This window comes from Coturnix japonica, chromosome 2, assembly GCF_054131305.1.
Source record: "Coturnix japonica strain WE chromosome 2, WE-NBRP24, whole genome shotgun sequence".
NCBI classification, from domain to species: domain Eukaryota; kingdom Metazoa; phylum Chordata; class Aves; order Galliformes; family Phasianidae; genus Coturnix; species Coturnix japonica.
This window is the reverse complement of record NC_140664.1, coordinates 59,099,170-59,120,564: the sequence shown is the minus strand read 5'-3', so window position 1 is coordinate 59,120,564 and position 21,395 is coordinate 59,099,170. Positions and strand designations below refer to the sequence as shown.

Genomic DNA, 21,395 nt, shown 5'->3' with positions numbered 1-21,395 from the left:
AAATCATAGAATCATAGAATCACAAGGATGGAAAGAATCTACATGATCATCTAGTCCAACCGTCCTCCCATTACCATTGCTACCACAGGCTACTAAAAAAAGAATAAAAGATGTAGTTCCTCATCCAGATGCCTCTTGAGCACTGCCAGGGATGGTGACTCCACCACCTCCCTGGGCAGGCCATTCCAATGCCTGAACACTCTGTGAGGAAAAGTTTTTCCTCATGTCTAATCTAAACCTCCTCTGGTACAACTTGCAGCTATTTTCTCGGGTCCTGTTTGTTACCTGGCAGAAGAGGCCAAACCCCTCCTCATCACAACCTCCCTTCAGGAAGCTGTAGAGTGCAAAGCCCCCTCTTCTCCAGACTAAACAATCCTATCTCTCAGCCAGTCTCATAAGACTTATGCTCCAGACCCCTCACCAGTTGTGTTGCCCTTCTCTGGATGTGTTCCAGGACCTCAATGTATTTCTTGTAGTGAGGGGCCCAAAAGTGAACACAATGTTCGAGGTGCAGCCTCAGCAGTGCTGAGTACAGAGTGATGGATGATTACCTCTCTGCTCCTGATGGCCACACTATTTCTAATGCAGGCCAGGGTGCTGTTGGCCTTCTTGGCTGCCTGGACACACTGCTGGCTCATGTTCAGCCAAGCATCAACCAACACCCCCAGGTCCCTTTTCTCTTTACAGTCATACAGACACTCAGTCTCAAGCCTATATCTCTGCATGGGGTTATAGTGGCCAAAGTGTAGAACCCAGCACTTGGCCTTGTTGAACTTCATCCCATTAACCTCAGCCCAGAAATCCAGCCTAACTAGATCCCTCTGCAAAGCCTCCCAACCCTCAGGCAGATAGACACCACCTCCCAACTTGGTGTCATCTGCAAACTTACTGAGGTTACACTCAATTCCCTCATATAGGTAATCAATAAAGATATTAAACAAGATGGGCCCCAGTACCAGCCCCTGGGGGACACCACTTGTAACAGGTTGCCAGCTGGACTTAACTTCATTAACCATTACCCACTGGTCATGACCCTCTAGCTAGTTCCTTACCCAAAGAAGGGTTAACCCATACAGGCCACAGGCAGCCAGTTTCCCCAGGAGAATACTGTGATAGACCATACCAAAGGCTTTACTGAAGTCTATGTAGACTCCATCAACAACCTTTCCCTTGTCTACCTGCCTGATCACCCAGTCGCAGAAGGAGATGAAGTTGGTTAAGCACGACCTGCCCTGCATGAACCCGTGCTGGCTGGGCCTGATCCCCTGGACACCACATATGTGCCATGTAATCTCATAGAATCACAGAATTGTAGGGGTTGGAAGAGACCTCTAGAAATCATCGAGTCCAACCCCCCTGCCAAATCAAGCTCCCTGATTTGCTCCATAACTTTCCCTGGTACCGAGGTCAGGATGACAGGCCTGTAGTTCCCTGGATCCTCCTTATGGCCCTTCCTGTAGATGGGAGTGACATCATCAAGCCTCCAATCCTCTACAATCTCTCCAGATAGCCAGAAACACTGATAGATGTCAGATAAAGGCTCAACAATCACCCCCACCAACTCCCTCAGCACCCTAGGTGTCTGTCTGGTCCCATGGACTTGTGACAGCCCAGATAGAGGAAGAGCTCTCTAACTGTCTCCACCTGAATCACTGGGGGTGTATGCTGCATAGCATCCGAGACTTCCAGATCAGGCCATGAAGTGCCCCAAGGATAACTGATCTGCCTATTAAATACAGATGTAAAGAAGGTATTGAGGACTTCAGCCTTCTACTTGTCCTCAGCGGTCACGTTCCCCACTGCATCAAGTAAAGGATGGAAATTTTCCTTGGTTCTTCTCTTACCATTGATATATTTGTAAAAGTGGCCTGTTTGAGTTCAGGTTGGACTTTTGCCTTCCTAACTTCCTCCTTGCATACCTCAGCAATTTTCTTGTAATCTCCCCAAGTAGCGTGCCCCTTTTCCAGAGGACATAGACTCTCTTTTTCTTCTGGAGTCTCAACAATAGTTCCAAGTTCATCCACACCAGTCTTCTTCCCCTACAGCTCACCTTAAGGCATTCAGGGACAGCCTGTTCTTGTGCCTTTAAGATTTCCATCTTGAGGAGCATTGAGGCTTCCTGGACCCCTTTACCCTTAAGGAACGACTCCCAAGGAACCTGTGCTACAAGCATCCTGAACAGGTCAAAGGATCTGTCCTTTCAGGCCTCAGACCCTCTTGTCAGAAAACAGACTTGGTAGTAAGTGTATAAGATTCATTCCATTTCAGAACCAAAGAATATTTTTTTTCCTCTCAAGGTTGGATTTAAAATAGGATTTTCCAGCACTAAGTCAGGGGGAGAAGTCAGGGAGAGGAACATACAGCTGAGACCCCCTTCCCTGTAACACATCCACAGCTTCCAGTCACAGCACTGCTTTGTAATACAGCTCAGAGAAAGAGGAAAGGAGGAAGAAGGGAATAAACAAATTTGAGCACTGATGGCTCAGACTATCTAGAAGGTAAGCTTAAAGAAGATTGTTCTGTCACTGGCAGCGCTCTGTTTGTTTACCCCTTTTAGACTGGGTCATCCTGATTTTTTTTTCTCCGTTTAACAATTACACAACCAAGTGGTCAAGAGGAAGCTGTCTCATCTGTCATGAAAGCATTCTGCTGTAGTCATAGGAAGCTACTGTTCAAGACAAAGACAAGAAGTCTGCTTTTAAGAATGTGCTGGGCTGTAATTCTGAAGAATGTGTTTATTAGCAAACTCCTGTTTTCATAAGCTGCAAATTTAGACACAGCTCCCTTCAGAACTTGACTGGCTTTACAAATCATGAGGCTTGTAGTGCACAGCCATGATATACTGTTTTAGAAATAAAATTATTTGTTCAATAGTAGAACACCTGAGTTCAGCCTTCTCTTTCTGCAACTGCCGTTTAGTTTCAGACTGGAAAGAAACAACTCTGGAATGACACATGCATTTAATGTCCTCCCATTATCCATCAGACTCATATAAAAGCATCATGGTGAGTTTCTATTGTCTGACAGCTGCTTAATCAAGCAACATTTTTCTCTCAATATTTGTCTGCTTTGCAAAACGAGGCAGCTAAGTAGAACAGGCCCAGTACAGTCAGTCATGTGACATTTTTAAATTTTGGGGGATGTGGGTAGGGGTTTACCAGATATCCCGTATTTTAAAGCAGGAGAAAAAAGAAGCAACAATGGCTAGCTCTGTAACAAACCACAGGTCAATCGATTTCAGCGCCCTAAACTGACCTCCAGCTAGCTACATGCTTACCCCACAGGTATTAAACAGGAAACTTCTAAAGCTCAAAAATAGTTACAGTTATGTGACATACTCTTGTAAAAGGTTTTTTGTCATGTACATGAAGACTAAAAGCTTTCCTCCTTTGAAATGTTACCTCTATATTTGACACTTCCTCTGTAGCACAGCAAGTCTGGTTTTCTCTCTTGCACAGGCTGCGGGTTGAGTTTTGTTTTGCTGCTTTGTTCTTTCACAAATCAAGCTGTCAGCATCTTGGGAAGTATATCTGTAACTGGAACGCATAAGAACTCTGTTCTGAGACTGCACTGCTGCCCCCACTAATGTCACTCTTGGAAACAAGAACACTTGAGAATATCTTAGTGTACACCAAAAAGCTGTTTGCCTTCTACAGTTTATTTAGCTGAAAAGAAAAAGCATAATTCAATTTAAAAGCCCCAGAGATTTGAGATGGTATAAGTAGACACAGTCTCTGCTGATCTTCCTGCTTCTGCAGCCACAACCTATAAAGAACACTTGAAAAAGTTTGAAAATCTGCTTTGGAGAGGACAGCTCTGTTGGCCTGGAAGATAAATCTAGTTTTCTTGGCCTGATATGAAAGCCAAACTATAATCTGTGCTCTTCTGGTGCTGCCACAACCACACTGGAAGCTCAGAGCCCAGCCTAGCACTGAGAGCCAAGCCAAACAGGCAACAGCTGCATGAGCTGTTCCAGCTGGTACCCGCCTCAAGCTCAGTAGTCTGTCTCTCCAACCCCAGATGCCACACTTGGCCACCAGTTCCGAAGGGGTGCAGACTCCCCAGTCTCATCGATCCTGGAGCTGAGCCCCAGCATCAGATGCACTGTGCCCAGCAGCCTGGACACACAGTGACCTGCACAGCTTCAGAAGCTGCACTTCTTGGCAGCTCTGAATCATATATTGCATAAGGAGCAGCACCTGAATACACACTGGTCTTTCCACTCTGTCCCATGAAAAGGACATGAAAGCTTTTGGCTGTGCAAAAAAAAAGGACCAAAGTGAGCTGTAATTAACTCTCATGACTACAAAGGTGAACAGCTTCTGCACTTGCAAAAAGAATCAAATGCAGCTGAGCTGTGAAAGAACAGTAGCAGAATAAGCATTTGCCTGGGAGCAAACACTGCCAGAGTGCTTGTTTTAGAGTGAAAGGCTATTTTCATAGGCTAGAGCTAACTACTGAACAAATAGATCACCCTGCAGTGGGTGCACTATGAGACTGTTTGACCTACTGACCTACAGACCTTACCAGAGTGCCTTTTTTCAGAAACTGAAAAAATAAAAACCCCAAAGAATTTTTCCTACATAATCTGCTCTGACTTTTTCAGTACCATTCTTTCCACAAAGTAATAGGAATGAGTCTTTGTAAGAAAAAGGAACCTAAAAAGGCCTTACTAACTTCAGCACAAAATGCTTACATTCAGAGTGATCATGCAGTTTGCAAAGCAAAAATGAACAAATACATTAAAAGTTTTATGGTAAATCAGCATGTGATTGTTAACCCTTACTCATACGTCAGGAGATTCAAACTGTAGCGCACAACGTGCCCCTGCAGTTTCTAGTTTATAGCACACCAGCCTTTCAGCCTCAGGATCTAGCCTCCTGCTAGCAGCATGCTGTCACCTGCCACACTTTGTGCCACTGACTTAAAATACCATCAGGGACAATGAACACATGCTGCCCACTTTTGTAAGAAACAAAGGAAAAGAGCTGGCATTTGGGAAATGTTTTTTTCAGGCAGCCAACATTCACTCTGAATATTACAAGTAAAATGAATTCTGATAATCATCACAAAAGGAAACATATCTGACCTGAAAACACACATGAAATGATGAGTAATAAATTATTTTCTACATTAACTGCTTTCCACTGACTATAAACTCAAGGGATTTGCCAGGGATTAAAGATTCATTTGTCAGCTGCAGTGTCCTTTAATAAGCTTCTTAACATCTACACTGACAGAAGCAGTGTGTCCCCAATTTAGCAGACTGGGTTGTCTCTCTCCAGGTTTCACTGTAGCTCCAGAAAACTTGAAAAAGCATTAAATGCAGTGACTCTTTTACCTTCTTCCAGGAAATAACATACTAAATAGATTTGATTCAAACTTAGCTTTTGTGGAGTGGACAATAAAAGTATTAACTAGGTTTCCAGCAGCTGCACAAAGTATGTGGCTCTGTTGAGGAAAAAATTCATATAACAAAAACTCGTGTTCCACTGGACTGTCACATGGTCTTGTTCCCCCTGCCGTAGATCAAGCGCATGTAAATCTGCTTCTTGAAGACTTAGTCAGCCCTGTAAATATGTCCTTGTTTTTTGAAGTATCTGACAGCAACAGTATCCACCACAGCTGGCATAGCAGCTCCCTAGCCCTGTCAAGTCATCTTAAACTCTGTGTTATACCCTCACCTGTAATGTGTAGATGCTAAAATTCTTTCACGTTTTTAGGTAAGTATTTTTCTCCTATTTAAACAATACACTTCTTAGGACAGGGAGCTGTCCATACATTAAGCCACAATAAAGCATAAAGTACCCTTTGCTTTAATGCTTTGCAGTTTTTGGGAAACAATCATTGAGAGGCTGAACACTTTTTGCTTAGTAGTATTTATAGTTCAAACAAATGCAACAAAAACCAGGCAGATTCTGACATTGGACCCTTTCCATCCTCCTACCTTCCTATGTTCTGGGAAATTCCACACAAGTTCCTTGCTGGTCTTACATGCTTTACACAGCTTTACACTGCAGAACCATGCAAGTAAGGAACTGTAATAACAATACTGTTTAGTTTTAACAGGATATAGCTATTTTTACTGGATTACTTTTCTGGCATAGCACTTAAAACACCAAATGATTTGACACCTGTAATTTTATACTTGGAATAACACTAGGCATTCATACTTCTTTTGTAAAACAGGATAAAAGCAAACACTGCATATATTCTCATTCCAGTGCTGCTGTCTGGCAACTATTTGCCTAGAGGAAAAAAGAAAAAAACGTACTGTTACATTACAGAATATGTGGAAAAGTAAAAACTATGGAAAAGAAATTATGAGGTATTTGACTTATTCCCCTGCTAGCACTAGACTGCTTTCTTCAGCATGTATCAGTGTTACGTCCAGTCTGGTTTTACAAGTTTCACGTTACTTTCATTTATACCTTTACTACAGCGCCAAGTCCAATACAGTTTGATAGTGCTTATTTTCTTCACCTTTCAATTATAAGACTCATATGTAGACCAGATGTTCACACATTCTGCTCTAAAACCCACAAAAAAAATCTGGACTTCTTCCACTGATTTCAACAGGCTCACAAAATGGAGAATAAGTTTCATGTAAGACTAAGCAGGTTACAGAGAGCAAAGCAGAAAGAGGATTAGCTGTGTACAATCCAAAGGCATATTACTTTGCACGGTTTAGAAACAACTGGCTAGCACACTTTCACAAGAATGAATGTCCAGATTAATTTCTAATGCTCTGTCACTGTCAGCACTACCATGCTGGCAACAAATTTGATCTAGATGCTACTCATTGGCCTCATTATAACAGGAATTTGCCCAAACTGGATATGCATAAATGTGTTTTGTATAAATATATAAATAACAAGCACATTATTTCTGCTTTCCAATTGAAGTTTAGGTATTTGGAGAGAATCCTGTAGAATAAGGATCGGGACAATGTATTCGGTCTTTTTCTTCTGTTAGGAAAGGGTAGACTCTCTTCCCTCTTCAGAAACTAAAATGCACCATATTTGGTTTAAAAGACGTATACTTAGGCCTTCACCAGATTGGCAGCCCTAACTTCTAATTCAAGCATATTTACAGAACATTGATACTTCAACTTTCCAACACTCACTGTGTGTGCTTTAATTGTATGATTTCTGAAAGCTAGAACGTTTTATCAAGAATTACTTTAGCATAGGAGAATTCACTCTCAACAATACCCCCAAATATGGTGTGTGCAGTTGTTCTTCCCTCTCTTTCAAGGCTCACAGCAAATCATATCAATGCTGAGAATGCTTTAATCAGTAAGACCTTTCTGCTCTCTCTCTTCGCTGTGGACAGGGGACTTCACAGCACTGCTTTGTTGTATGTGTACAATTATAACCTATGTTAAAAGTACACCATCAATGAATGAGTACCGGGAGTGGATGTCAAGCAGATGAGGATCTTTTTCTGACATTCTGGGCTCCACCACTGGTGGCAGACAAACATCTGAACTGATTTTTTAATGCACTCAAGTCTTCTATCATATCTCAGACATTTGATTTTTAGCACATTTTATTTTCTGCTCTTCTACCTCAAATCTAGCTAGATATAATGAAGTTTTTTTGTTTTTTTTCCCTATTTATTCATTTTCCAGAGGGTTAGAAAGAAGATATCACAGGCAATACATTCTCTGGAACAGATATAGTAAGCTTCTCAGAATTTTGTTTAATTTCAAAACAGTTTGCACAAGACGAGATTTCCTGCAAAAGCATGACATAGAATGCTCCTGATAACCCTTCCAAAAAGTATGATTTTTAAGCAGTGGTGTAGTAAAAACTGAATCCACTTACTCACATTTCCACAGACTGAATGAGAATGTTACAAAAGACAAAGGTAAGGGGGAAAAAAAAAAAAAAAAAGGCAAAATTGTGCCTCTGTTCTGTAAAAGAAGGAAGTCAAACAATGATTTCTCAGACAGTTAAGCTGAACTATTAAGCCACTACTGCCAAAATTTGGGGACAAGTCTCTCAGTCTTATTTTCAGATTCCCAGTTATATTTGCAGCTGCTCAGGTGCTCCTCTGGTCCTTTACCTTGTATTTGTCATTTAGCTAGATGACTTCCCTCAACATTCCAAAGAAAAATATCCACCTTTCTGCTATTTTTTCTTCCAGGTTAGACAAGCTTGAGGGATAGGAATCTCGTATGTCTGCAGAGGATTTAACAGGTGAAAGAAGTATGTGCACATGCAGCAGCTGCAGCACACCCTGAAGCAAATGGATGTATAATCTATTTGCAGATATCTGAGTAGTTCTCTCACCAGTGTATGGGGCTGACTGCATCCTTAGTAGCTACAAACTATGTTTACAGCAAGTATACTGTTTCTGAAGAGTCCTTTACTTAACAGTGCATGGCAAGAGAGCTCAGCAAACAGCTGCTCCTGCTAGGCTGCTTCACGTTCTGCAACTGCAGAGCACCCTTAGTCCTGCTATCTAGAGTTTCCAGACATGCAGTAGCAATTTCAGAAAAGTCTGTTTCCTACAGTTATCCAAATTCCAGAAAGCCCAGAAAAATTTATGAAGTTTTCAAAATCTGCCTAAATGGGACTTCCAGACAGAAAGTAAATGTGTCTAGGAAAAAGACTCAGTAAATCCTTCTCTACCTGTAGAAACCTGGGACGATGGAATTTAGTAAAGTCTATTCTTATAAAAATGAAGGCAGAGCTGTAGCTCAAGTCTCAAACTCTTCACCTGTCTTCTCTACCGACCTGACTTACCATAACTCCATTTTGTTTTGAAGTTGCAATGACATGCTTTCTCGTGATGGAAATGTGAGAGATGTCATGCAGTTCAGCATCATGAATTTTCCAGATGCTGTAGACATTACAAAACAAATTCTACATTAGGAATTTACGTCAGATCTAGACACCTGTAAAAAAACACTGTAAAAGAATAAGAGGCTATGCACTATTGAGAACCCACCCTTTCCTTTGTATGGCATTGGCTTCTAAAATTAATTACTTACACACCTCACCAAGACACAATATTTGTTAGGTGCTCTGAAATCCTGATGGAAGACATCATACTAGCGTGCATTATGACTAAGAGTAAAAGGGATGCCAATGATGTTGCTCAAGCAGAATATTGGAGGGATATCTACTCAGTTTCTCATTTAAAATATGGAGTGGAGATGAAGATTTAGGAATGTATTTTAAGATTCAATTTATCCTAATAGAAGAGAAAAAGTTACAAAGGTGCTACAGCAGATTTCAGAGAAACTTAACTATGCAGTGTGCATTAATTCCTAGAAAGTAGGATACGCACCTACAGTAAAACCCTGGCTCCAATCTAGTACAGAGAAAATGTTCCAGCAATTCCAGTGAAGTGAAGATTGCATTTTAGAATTAGCTTTTCTGATAATTTCCCATAGATTTGTCCAGTATTCCATACACAAGTTTTCAACAACTTCATTAAACTGTATCATGGTTACCATGTGAAAGCAACCTCAAATCATCTTTTTATCATGCCCCACTATAGTAAATCTTTCCATTCTGTTAATTGGAACCCGAGCTACCTGTATAAGATGGCAGCAAAACTTCAATTAAATGGTGGAGATCGCTGTAGATTTTGTAATGAAAGGAAGAAGAAAAGATCCTGTGTTTAACGGTGATTTTAGTACATGTACAACCCAAGATTCCAGTTCATTTATTCTGAAGTCAGATGATTTTTTTGTTCCTGGTAATGGAGAAAACAAAGCAACTTAAGTTCAGACAACAGGCTTCTGTTGAGAATCTCAGTGTATTTCTATACCACATAGGGAATCCTGGAGGTACTAAGGTACTACTTACTGTAAATCATCTCTTAAGGTAGGCTTTCCAGATATGCCATGTACAGAAACATAATACTACAAGCCAGGACTTGTAAAGCTGTACTTTGTCTATGCAGTTGCCTAGATTAAATGTAAATATAAGAAAACACTAATGTTATGCACATCAATTTCTAACTGCAGCTCTAATAACTTGTGTGCAGTTCTCTGCTTCCTATTTAACAGAGGGTTTTCTCAAGCTTCTTGTATCATCTCATGCTGTAGCTGTGGGTGCTGATAGTTGCTTTCCAGTCCTAGTAGAATAAGCAACATCATCTAAACTTAATAGTCAGAATGGTTTGGCATATGACCTAAATCATGTTGCAGCACTCTGATTAGCAAAGGGGAATAATGATAAAGGGCCAAGGCAAAAACTCAGGCCTAAAGCTTTTATTCACTGCAAGTTATATGGCCGATATCCAAAGTCATGTGAAACAGTGCCATGTCACTTCTTTAGACAGATAAGCAGCTTCCCTCCTCAGCATATTCATTAATAGCATACTTGCTGGACAACCAGTCCCATCAAACATGGCAAGTGTTTATTTGCAGTCTGCCTTTTACTATGGCTAGAAATAATGATGGAAAGGAAGCATAGAGGAAAAATGATTGTCTGCTGCTTGGTGAGGTTTCTTACAGGGGAGGCCTCTGGAAAGATGCTTGTGTTGTGCTTTAGAGAGAGCTCATTTTGTGGAGAGGATATAAAAAAATGATATAAGAAATCAGAGAATACCACATTCTGTGCAAGTCAAAGACTTGGTGATGTCCATGTGGAACTAACAAGACATGAAAAGTTTTTAAGACAAAACCCATTCCTCATTTTAATATATATATATATAGGTTTTTATGGTTTTTATGATTTGTTCTCCTTGCTAAAGGAGATAAAGGAGACAGACTAGGACTCCATCCACTAGTGGCTAACCCTGGCTTTCTTGTACCGATTCACACTTATTTTTTCCTTTGCTAAGTTGAGGAGAATCCGAGCTGTGGTACCTCTCAAAACCAAATTAAAGACTCTTGTTAAATAGTCTATTCATCATGTGTTTACAACTGATTCTGCATACTCAAGAACTTCCCTTTCTCCCAGCTCCTAAGTACCCAACATGCATCTCCTACCCTCAAGTGAATTTTTCAAATTACACCAAACCAAATATTGTTCAGATGAGCCTATCTCTTCAAACAGTCTAACCCTTTGTATCATCAATCCTTGTTTACACCTTCAATTTGTAGTGTTCACCAATACTACACAAACAGTTATAGTGACTTCTGCAGAGGGCTAAGAGAGTTGGAAGTACTGTCTGAGGCTTGGTTAGACTTCTGGTAGATCGAAGTTCCCAATGTGTATTGCTGTTCCCTATGTGTTCTCCTTCTGTGAGAGCTGAAATATATCAGCTTCTAATTAGCTTAACACCAGGCTGATAATCTTACTACTATTGCTGGCTCTATCTACATCAAGAAATAGTACGGGTCTGTAAATCAAAATGTCCTATGCAGAGGTCTCATTTCCCACTATGAAGGCTCTGTGTGCACATGCAGTTAGTTGGGACTAATACCTGCCTGCCTTCAGTTACTCTCCCCATGTGGTGTGGGAAGGTGTGAGGAAAGCTCCTGAGGTGCATCTTCTGGTGGTCCATCTGAAAATTTCAAGGTCAAGCCAACAATCTGCTTCAAAAACACACTCTTGGCTCTAGTTCATTTAACATCAAAGTTAGCATCAGCCTTAGTAGTAAGATGCAGACCAACACCTGTATGCCCCAGTGGCGCAAATGGTAGGTATGCCGCGTTGCAACACCGGGGCCCGGGTGTTCGAATCCCCCTGTGGCGCAAGTGGTAGAAGTGCCGCTCGGCAGCACAGAGGTTCGAATCCCGGGGGTTGGACTCAATGATCTCTAAGGTCCCTTCCAACCCGCACGAGACTATTACTATTACCTGCCAGACTAGGAGATTGCTGCTGGCATTAATGAAATTAATCTGCATCTGGAGCATGCACATAGGGATGTGGAAGATTTCTATCTCTTTGTTAGTTAATAATGGGAGAAGCTTACAAAGCTGTTCTTCAAAGCAGATACAGCCACAGATAGGAAAGCATTCCCTATTCACGTGCCTCCAGTTTGATCTGTTAGGGGGCCTAATAGCAAGATGGCAGAATCCATTTTTAGCTAAAGGATAATAATCCTCACTGTGTTTATTGCAGTCATTTTAAAAAGTTGTTCTTGTGATTGATTTAGGTGAGAAAGTGAGAAAGGCAAGGAAGGAGAAAAAGAAAAAAACATCAAATTATCTGCACATGCAGAGTATTCTGAAATATCTCCAGAAACAGGGAGTAGGCAGTCTTAGCTTGTGTTATACTGTACAATCATTTAATGAAAATATGTAAATACAAAGAAAAGCTAATTATAGTACCCTGGAGGACAAGGAGTTTGTCATGGGGTTGTAAGTTATTACTGCTGTGCAGTTCTTAAAGAAGAAAACAGCCCTATCCCCCCAATGTATCTTCTCATATTCTATCATGTCATTTATAATCTAATTATACACACTCATATCAGACCAGAAAGTATCCATGGAACACACTTAAAAGCAAATATTAGTGAAAGTATTTGGTGAGACTAAGATATAACACTGAACTGAAAACTGTTAATAAGATTTCAAGTTCTCCTGCGTAAAAGGTACACTCTTACATCATTTTTATTCCTTACAATATACTCAACAGATGAAAACAAGACTGCATCTTCAAGCTCCCACATTAACTTTATGGTCATGAAATTACTGCTTATTGAAAACAAGAAACAATGCAAGTATTTTCTGCAGCCTCCTCAGTTGTGCAAAATCACAGCTCTAAATTCTAGACTGAGTCAATACAAATTGAAAAATCCATCTGAGTTCCTTCTTCCTCTCCTGCTTAAATATGTAAGCATATCCCATGTGTACATCTGCTGTTGACTTCTGCTTTTTGGCACTTGGACAGCTGAGAGCTAGACAAGTGGTGGGGTGTCTCAGCAAAAAGTAGGCGAGGGCTGATGTGTCTTTCAGATCCATGTCTCAAGATCAGTTACAGTTCTCAGAACAACCTCAGGTAGGACTGCTACCACATGAATCCTCAGAGCTGCTCTAAAAGCTGCCCTGCAGACTTTCATAGGTAAATCAGTCTGAGCAAATAAGAGAATGTTATTAAGTACTGCTTGAGTAGAGCTCTGGTGTTGAATACATCAGTCATATTCACCTGTGCTGATTAGACTGTGTGAGGTGCAAGCCAAGCACCAGAACAGCCACATTGCTGGGCAGAGCATGTGCATGCCCATTCCTCTGTGTAAGCAGCAGGAATAAAGCTACCTTAGCTGTAGTGAAAACAACCACCAGCATAAAATCTTCCTCCTGCTTGACCTTATGCTGTGGTCAGACCTGTGTAGGTATTTTGCTCCTTTGCTCCTCTGGCACTGAGTCAAAACCCAGAAGTTCATACTAGTGCTTTCTCAGCCACCTTTCTCCATCAAGACACACAAAGCCTCTTACTTCTAGGGAACGGCCAGCTTTGAAGTAAAATACGCAGCAATAATCTTTGAACACTTCATTAACTTCACAACTGCTGCACCAAAGTAGTACTTAGAAAAAGTTGTAACATAGTAATGAAACATTTGGGTTTTATTTTTCTAATCCCAAAAGCACCTTATCTCCATTCTACATCTGTGTTTGTTTTTTGTTTGTTTGTTTGTTTTTAAATTCAATGTACAGTAGTCCAAATCAAAGGTCATAAAGCAAAAAAAAGACACTTTATTATTATTATTATTATTATTACTACTTTCTTAATCCTGCATCCAAGCCTCCACCTGTCCTTCACGAGAATCCTTTCTTCCTTAGGGGAGGAAATGCAACAACTTCACTGCTACATTCCTTAAGGTAACAGTAACTTAAAGTACTGAAATATTCAGAACAAGCCGAACGCTGCACACACCACATACATGCAGAGAAAAGTTAGAATAGAGCTAGCAATTATTTGGAAGTCTTAACTGTGACAAAACAATCACTAAGCATTACACTGCCAAAAGGGCAGTATTTTCTCATCTTTCTGTCAGCGTGCATACCTCTTTTTCTACCGCACTCCCGGTCACACTGAAGAAAGGGGTACTCTCGCCCCTTCTGCTGGACGTTGAAGCAGCAGGGTACAACCACGCCCAGAAAACTGGGACACACTGGAGCACTAGCGGACGCCCGCAGCTGCCGCAAGCCTCCAGCCGGCCGTGCCGCTGGAGCAGGAGAACAGGGCCATCTTGCTGTCGCTGCCTGCTACTGCTCCAGCATGCAAGGCGGCTTAAGGGAGGCTTGCTCCAGCGTCAGCGCTTCAGTTCATCAAAAATTGGTATTAAAAGAAGCAATCCATTGCACCCTGAGCTACACGATCCTTTTGTGCTTCGCGAGATCGCGCCATTAAGCAGAATGTAACTGACTTAGTTCAACCAGTGTGGGAAGCAGGAGGGGCTCGCTTCAGCAGTGAAAAGGGATGAGGGAAGAACCTTGTCATCAGCAATGACCGATCTTAAACCGCGGCGCTCTGATTTTTAGAGGATACCAATTCCTTTTCTTCAAAGTGTCATAAGTTTATTAAAATGTGCTGATGACAATCAAGTCATACCTAAAGAGTGAAGATTAGCTGCAGTTTTCCTTCTGTGAATCTGACAGAATAACCGACCTGCTTCAAGTCTGTCTCAATTCCTCGAATTTCTGCCAGCAATGCTGCTCCCACCATACCCGCATGCCAGGCCCCGGGCGGCAGCAGCAGCACCCCTGTCCACCCAAACCCATCAGCGTGGAGCTGCAGCACCATCTCTGGAAGTGAAATTCACACGGGTTAAACTACCACGGAGGGAGCTACAGCCTCATGCCCCCACTAGAACGCCAATTATTTTCCATTTATAGGGTTTTGTTTGTAGCACACTAGAAGAATGTGCCCCACATCTAAAAGCAGGCAAGATACATTTAGAATGCAGTCACCATCCACACCGTCCCGGTAATTACACCGTGATTACTGCTGCGTGATCTCCCACACACACCTAACGCTCCTCGCTCAGCGGGCGCGTAGCCCACTGGCCGTACAGCTCCCTTGACGGCGAGGCAACCCAGGCAGCGCTCCCACCCGGACCCCGTGCTGCACCAACTCTTCCTCAGCCCTCTCCCTCGCCGCCATTTTGTGCGGCGCCGTGCCCGCCCACAGCCGGGGTTCTCGTCGGGTGCACCGATGCGCCGGCAAGGCCCTACCCCAATCGCCGTGACGGCTGTAATCAACTTCCGGGCTCGGCCGCCCCTCCCCACCGACGGCAGCGACAGTCGGCGGAAGGGCTTGTGTGGGCCCTCAGTGGTAGCGACCTGCGACGTTGTCAGGGACGGCAGGAGGCGCTGTGGGGCGGCGGAGGCAAGGCGAAGCGAGGCTGCAGCGGCGCTTGACGACTGGACACCGCTGTAAATTGTTAATCACCTTTCTTATTTTTTTATTTTATTTTATTTTTTATTTAGCAGGCTTTCTAGGGCTGCAACAGATCACTACTTAGGCTATAGCTTTTGCAAAGGGCGTGTGTATGTTAGATTAGAGGATCCTGAGTGTCATCTTACAATAGCCTTCATTCATCTGAAGTTAAATTGTGACACTACCAGTAATTTCATAGTTTCCTCTCCTGTATCTCTCACTGCATCATACATACTTTGATATATATCACATACTGCTGACTGAGGAGCTGAACTGAACATTCTTCTTGGTACAGCTGCCATGCCAGTTTGTTTTGGTATCCAAGTCATTTCCAGTTTCTTACTTACACTTTTTGGCTTGCCATTGTGATTTTGTGGAATACTATATGCTATTGAATTCGCCCAAACACAACTGTTTTGTTGTTGTTGCTGTTTTTTCTCTTCAAAGGCTTCTAGTTATTGCCAGGCAAGTCTTATGACCAGAACGATGATTATTTTTTTGCATTGTTTGTGTGATCCTGACAAAGTTGAAAAGTGAGAGATTGCTTGATTGTAGCTGGAGTTAGTTAATACATCTGCAATATGTTATCACTGGTAACATTCCTGAGACTATGGCCCTGACAGCAGGGAGAAAAGGCAGGCATGAAAAAACCAATAAAATAAAACAGTATGCAGGTACAACAAAAAATACTGTGAGAAATATGGCACAGCTAAGAAGGACTGTGTCAGCCCACACTAGTGGGAATTCATCCTATGCTCATGCCAATAAGGCTTGTTCAGAGGCCATTTTGTGTGCAAAGCTGCAGTCTTTTTAACAATCATTCTTTCTTCCTCCCTCTCTGCTAACATTCCTTTGTGAAATGGGTTACCTTTGTATAAGTTGGAGTGGTCTGACTCCAACATACCTAATTACTCTCTGGAAAAGAAAAGAAAAGAAGAGAAAAGAAGAGAAAAGAAAAGAAAAGAAAAGAAAAGAAAAGAAAAGAAAAGAAAAGAAAAGAAAAGAAAAGAAAAGAAAAGAAAAGAAAAGAGATTTTATATTCATTTCAGACCCGAAGAAGGATTTTAGTGCTAGAAATTATTTAGAAGGGCAGGTAAAGAAAGGAAGGATGGGTCACTACACCACAAGGGAAAGTAGTTATTCCAGCAGCCATATTATGTATGGTCTGTGGTGATGACTGAACATAGGAAAACCCACTGGGGAGCAGAAGTATTATATAAACATCTTGTTCAACAAGTAGTAGCCCGAAACTTGTATACTACTATCAGACAAGTGACCCAGCAATGTGAAGTTTGTTTACAAAATAATCCTAAAACAGGTCAGAAGGTTCACTTAGGGCAAATAGGTAGAGGAAATTATCCAGGACAACAATAGCAAGTGGATTTCTCAGAACTCCCAATAAAAAAAGAGGGTACAGATACATGCTAGTTTTAACAGATACCTTTTCAGGATGGCCTGAGGACAAGAAATAATTCCAAGGTTCAGGGTATGGGGAACAATCTAATTCGAACTAAACCCCAAACCAAGGAAGACTGTATGAAATTCTTTATGGGTGACCTTATGCTGTACAAATCTCCACACAGGTGAGGGATGAGGTGTTGAACGAATCAGTGATCAGCCTAACAAGGCAACTAAAGAGAACTGAAAGAGTGGTATTCGGTACTAGAACAAGGGGCCTGGATGGACCAGTGCATGATGCATTGCCTGGCAATTATGTTTATGTTAAATCCCTCTCAGATTCGCCTTTGGAACCAAAATGGGAAGGGCCCTACCAAGTGCTTCTGACCACACATACAGCGGCTAAGGTGGAAGGACTGATCTCATGGATATACCACACCTGCCTGAAAAAGACCATCTGTTGAAGAGAAGGAGCCTCTTAAACATAAACTTAAGAAGAAAATATGAATGTATAATTTCTTAGTGTTTATATAGGATTTTCTCTAGCCTGATGGGATAATGCTTTTACACAAGTGACAGAAAATCTCACTCTGATTATGAATATTTTGGATTGCTGGGTATGTACAGCCTTGCCAAGGGATGGAGGAATGGAACTCCCTCAATATGGGATTCTGTCCACTAATTGGACATTATGGAAAGGGGCAGGAGGTAGGCATAAGTGTATAAATGAGAATATAACTGCAGAAATAAAGGGGCCTAAATTTGAGTTACAAGTGTGGGCAAATCATAACATCACAATACTTAGGAGATAAGGTATGTAACCTATATGCTTTATAACCTAGTTCTGGTTATAGAGTTTGATTCCGCAGGTCAGAAGCTTGTTCACAGTTTCCAGCCTAAGTACCCCTCCAGGATGTGTCCTTACTAGTTTACAGTGGTGGAAGCTATACAATATCTACCCGATGTTGTTGTTGATGTGTGTGTGTATATATATATATATATATATATATATATATATATATATACACATATATGTGTGTGTGTGTGTTGTATAATATATATTTATAATATATATTATATATTATAATATTATACATTATAATATATAATATATATTTATAATATATGATGTGTATATATATATATATATATATATTTAATTCTGTATGCATGTTGAAAAGCTCTCCATTATTTATAGATACTTTATTTCTCTGTTTTCCTGTGAAAAGAGGAATGGTCTGTTGAAGACATTTGTACACGAGTAGACCTACAGCTATGCTGGGTGCTATTTGCTGTGGGACAAAGAAAGACATTATGTACAATGCGACTACGATCTATGACATAGAATCATAGCTGCTCTGACCCCGTGGCTAAAGACCTTCTGGGACCCTGGAGATTGGTATTTGAATCTCTAAAATAAGATGCAGAATCCACCTTCCCTATAGAGCCCACTGTTCCTCCTGTGGTGGAAGCCGTTGTAAACGACTGTGGTTTTAAGAGCAATGACCATTTAGACCTCAGTCTAGTGAGCCCTAGGAAGGAACCAGACTTGCACCCCCCAGATCCACGTGATGTTTGGCATGTGATCTGCAAAGAAGTGGAGGGGGATTTTGACATGGTCCAGAACTGCATTCAGTTCTTGCCTGCCCTGTAATTTATGAACCAAATAGATGCCTGAGTTAGGAGGGTATAAACTTCCAAATTATAAAAGAACTCAGGAAAGCGGTTCTTGAATTTGGGCATAGCTCCCCCTATACCAGTAATCTGTTGAGTTCTGTTATGAAAAGTTACACTCTTTGTCTTCGTGATTGCAAGACTTTTGCACAATTTATTTAAGTACCCAATACATGATGTTGATGGGCTTTCGGAGGGAATCTACACAACAAAAGGCAATAGAGAATCTGGGCAGACCTAACAGGGACCCTTTGCAAGTCATCGATACAGAAGCCTTGCTCGGGGAAGGTAATTATGCTCCCAGAATGGCTCAAGTACAATTGAATGTTGCGGCTTTAGACCAATCCAAAGACTTAGCCCTAGATGCCTTTCTAAAGGTCCCTGATGTGGGTAAACCCCAGCATTCGTCTACCAACATAAAGCAGGGGCCGGGTGAACTTTTCTTGCAGTTAATTGATAAATTGAAAGACAGTCTGGACAAACAGATGGAAAATGAGGAGGCAGGGGAAATACTGATACAAGATGGCTATAGAAAGTGCTAATGAGGATTGTCAGAAAGTTCTCCACCCTCTGAAAAAACCTACCCTTTTACAGATGATAGTCTCTTGTAATAAAGTGGGCACTATGCAACATCAATACAACATGATGGCTATAGTGTTCACAGAGATGAAATTAGATTTTCAGAATTGCTTTGCATGTGGTCAGCCAGGTCATTTCTGCCGAAATTGCCCAGACAGAAGGGCCATGCAGCCGTCCAGACCAGGGGTATACACCAGATGCCGCCACAGTTGGCATTATGCAAATCAGTGCCATCCCTGATTAGGCAGGAAAGGGCTCCTTCTTCAGGAAAATGGGGGCGGGAGCGTGAGGCATCAATAACTCTGGAATCACAGTCAGCATCAGCGCCACAGGCGCCATAGGTTTATACACAAGAACTCGCGCCACCACCGGAGTGGATCTGGCCACCTCTGAGCCAGTGAGATTAGATTCTAACCAAGTGAGGGCAGTAGCATCAGAAGTCATGGGATCTTTTAGGATATGGTCATAGTGCTTTGTTGACAAGGCGATCTTCTGTTACTATCCAAGGTTTCTTTGTACTACCGGGGATCATAAGTGCGGATTTCTTAGAGGAGATTAAAATTATGGTATAGACGCCAGGGCTTCCTTGTCATGTGCCACCAGGTGCCTGTAATTGCACAACTGATATATTTTTATGTGCCAGCATTGTACCAGCAATTGACAAAGAGAGAGGGGCCGAGGGGTTTGGCTATACAGGTTCCCCACACATTCTGTGGGCTCAAAAGGAATCACACATTTGGCTAACCCTGACTTGCATGCTAGGGTAAGGTAGTCCATTGCAGAAATTTGCGGTGTCTGGCATCGTAGACCCTGCAGCAGATGTAACAGTAATTGCTCAAAGTGCCTGGCCATTGCATTGGCCCACACTGTGGGAAATGAATGTTGTTTCTGCCATCTGAACAAGATAAGAAATTTGTTAATTTCATGGCCTCTGCTACCACTTGGGCCCTTTATTAAAATTAGTAGTTCTTTTCAGGAGTCTTTCTGCTTTATTGGGGTTCTCTGATAATTTTCATTGCTCATCCTCTAGATAAACCTTCCCCAGCAACACATACTCAGTATATAAGTAAAGTAATATATACATATACACATATATATATCTCCATAGAGATTAGGTAGATAGAGTAAGTTATGTGGGAATCAAATGTTGTTTCTGCATTTAGAACAAGATAAGAATATTTTATTTCAGGGTCTCATTATATAAGTGAAGCAGTTTGTAGTTATTAGGTAGAAGTTATTAGGTACAAAGACTGCAGCTCCTGTCTGTCCAGCTGTCTGAAATAGAGCTACTGATTTTTGGTGCTGGACAAAGAAGACCTGAGTAATAAACGATCCAAAGAGGAGAAGTTGAAATAATTAACAATATGCCTGTATAAACTAGCAACAATGTATGTTTTAGTGTTTTGTTGTACGCATTGTAAAAATACCTAAGGATGTGCCTGAAGAGATATCGGGAAGGACTGGAATCCCCACCCCCCACCCCCCCGGGCTCTTTGTTTAACGACGGTCGCTGGGACAGAATGAAAGAAGCTTTGAAGGAAATCAACATATCAATGCGATAAGAGTCCCGAGACATCTTGGAAACAGAAACAGCAGGACGGCGACTGACAAGATAGCAAGTGAACTAACAAATTTCAGAATGTAATTAGCAAATGCAAACTTCGGGTAAAATTGTAACCTGTAATACCCAACCAAAGGGGAGAGGGGAGGGGGAAACATATGGGAGAAAAGGTATAAAAACTGTAACATCATGTCCATAGGTGCGCTTCTGCCATCAGGGTGCCCGCCATTGCAATCGCGAATAAAAGCTGCTTTTATCAGAGATACCGTCCCGACCAAAAATTATTGAGGATATTTCCAACAGTTATAAGCACAAAGACTGAAGCTCCTGTCTGAAAAACTTCTGGGCCTTCAGTTAAAGGCAAGTTAGATGTAATAGTAAATATCTTTACAAATTTGTAAATACCTTTACAAATCAGAAACCCCTTGATGATGGAAAACTTTTGGTGCTGGATAGACAAGACCTGAGTAACAGAGAATTAAAGAAGTTAAACAATTAACAGCATACATATATAAGCTAGTAACAACTTATTTATAGCCAGCGTGAAATTATGTATGTCACACACATTGCAAGAGTATCCTGCACAAGTTAAAAGAACAATTCGTGAAGTGCCTTAGAGAGTGCCTGAAGAAGGTATTGAGGAAGATCTGGCACTCCCCTCCGTACTCTTTGCCTAACAAAGACTCTGAAGAAAATCACCATATCAATACGAATGAGAAGAGTACTGAGACATCTTGGAGACAACAGGACCCCTACTGACTGACACTAGATAACACGCAAATTAACAAGTACTTAACAAATGTAAACCTCTTGATAAAATTGTGAACCTTGAGTACCCAGCCAGTGGGGAAGCAAGGGAGGGTAAAACAAGGTATAAAAGCTGTCATATC

The 21,395-nt window shown here is 41.5% G+C and overlaps 1 long non-coding RNA gene and 1 pseudogene across 2 annotated transcripts in view; one reads left to right on the top strand and one right to left on the bottom strand.

Moving 5' to 3' along the window:
- LOC107309819 (uncharacterized) overlaps nucleotides 1-15,058 on the bottom strand; it is a 29,363-nt gene extending 14,305 nt beyond the window's left edge. The window contains exon 1 of the long non-coding RNA XR_014943465.1: nucleotides 13,918-15,058. This is a non-coding gene — a long non-coding RNA (uncharacterized LOC107309819). The remainder of the gene's footprint in view (nucleotides 1-13,917) is intronic.
- Nucleotides 15,059-17,861: 2,803 nt separating this feature from the next.
- LOC146761843 (endogenous retrovirus group K member 10 Gag polyprotein-like) lies at nucleotides 17,862-20,766 on the top strand (annotated as a pseudogene). Its single transcript, XR_014943284.1, has 2 exons — nucleotides 17,862-17,927; nucleotides 18,375-20,766. The product of XR_014943284.1 is annotated as an endogenous retrovirus group K member 10 Gag polyprotein-like (transcript).
- Nucleotides 20,767-21,395: the final 629 nt, after the last annotated feature.